The sequence below is a fragment of the Pundamilia nyererei genome, unplaced genomic scaffold (genome assembly GCF_000239375.1).
Source record: "Pundamilia nyererei isolate P.nyererei 1_Seehausen unplaced genomic scaffold, PunNye1.0 scaffold00299, whole genome shotgun sequence".
NCBI classification, from domain to species: Eukaryota; Metazoa; Chordata; class Actinopteri; order Cichliformes; family Cichlidae; genus Pundamilia; species Pundamilia nyererei.
In genome coordinates, this window is record NW_005187700.1 from 178,370 (window position 1) to 179,802 (window position 1,433).

Consider the following 1,433-nt stretch of genomic DNA (forward strand, 5'->3'; position numbering starts at 1 on the left):
TGCCCTGTACCTGTGCATGTGCAATGACAATAAAGTTGAATTCTATTCTATTCTATTCTGTACCAGAACGCCAGCTGCTGAACCACATCTCTGTACGCTGACTCGTCGTTGCTGCTGATGAGTCCAACCACGGTTGTGTCGTTAGCGAACTTGATGATGTGGTTAGAGCTGTGTAGGGCGGTGCAGTTGTGTGTCAGGAGAGTGAACAACAGAGGGCTGAGAACACAGCTCAAGGAGCTCCTGTGCTCAGCCTGATGGTGCTGGAGATGTTGTAGCTGATCCAGATACCACCATGATACTCCCTGATGATTTAGTAGATTTCACACTACTGAACAAAAAGAACAAGAACAGGGTTTTTTATCTTAAACTCACATACAGTGCAGGAATATATTAATCGGTATTACAGTTATGTCAAAATCTACACAGATGCATCAAGGAATACAGCCAACCAAAGCGGGATAGCATTTATTGTTCCTGAATTTAAGGTAGGGAAAAGGATCAGTGACGAGTTAAAGGAAATTAAATAGCAGACAGAATGGCAAAGGACGCTACAAAGAGACCGCTGGTGGATGTGGATATCAGTAGGACAGAGAGCAAGAGTAGAATACAGCATAAAATGAAAGAAAGGTGGCAAAAGCAATGGGAGGAAGAGAGTAAAGGATGAAAAATCCAAAGGAAAACAGGCGAAATGAGAAGCAGAGGAAGGAACAGGAGAGAGGAGACGGTTATAGCTCGACTCAGATTTGGGCACACTGGTTTGAATAACATGTTGTTTTTAATAGGAAAACACTGTTTAGGAAAGTGTAACTGCAATAGAGAAGAAGTAAAATGGTAAATGGCCTGTATTTGTATAGCGCTTTTACTAGTCCCTAAGGACCCCAAAGCACTTTACACAACCTGTCACACACACATACACACTAGTGATGGCAAGCTACATTGTAGCCACAGCCACCCTGGGGCGCACTGACAGAGGCGAGGCTGCCGGACACTGGCGCCACCGGGCCCTCTGACCACCACCAGTAGGCAACGGGTGAAGTGTCTTGCCCAAGGACACAACGACCGAGACTGTCCAAGCCGGGGCTCGAACCGGCAACCTTCCGATTACAAGACGAACTCCCAACTCTTGAGCCACGATCGCCCCAGAAACAACATAACATGTTTTAATGCATTGCCAGAAATATGATGCTAAAAGAAGACAATTGATCAGAAATCTTGGTGATATGAAAGTGAAACTGGACTACCTTGATTTATTTCACAAGAACTCTAGAAGTGAAAGTTATCGGGCCATATTTTGGTTTTTAATTCAGACTCATTCGTTTGGGAGGATTTGAATTGTTTGTTTGTTTTTTTGTCATTTCGGTGCTCACTCCACACCAGTTGGTGGCGGTGATGTACCATTTTGCTGTTTGCCAACCGCCAATAAACAATATAAA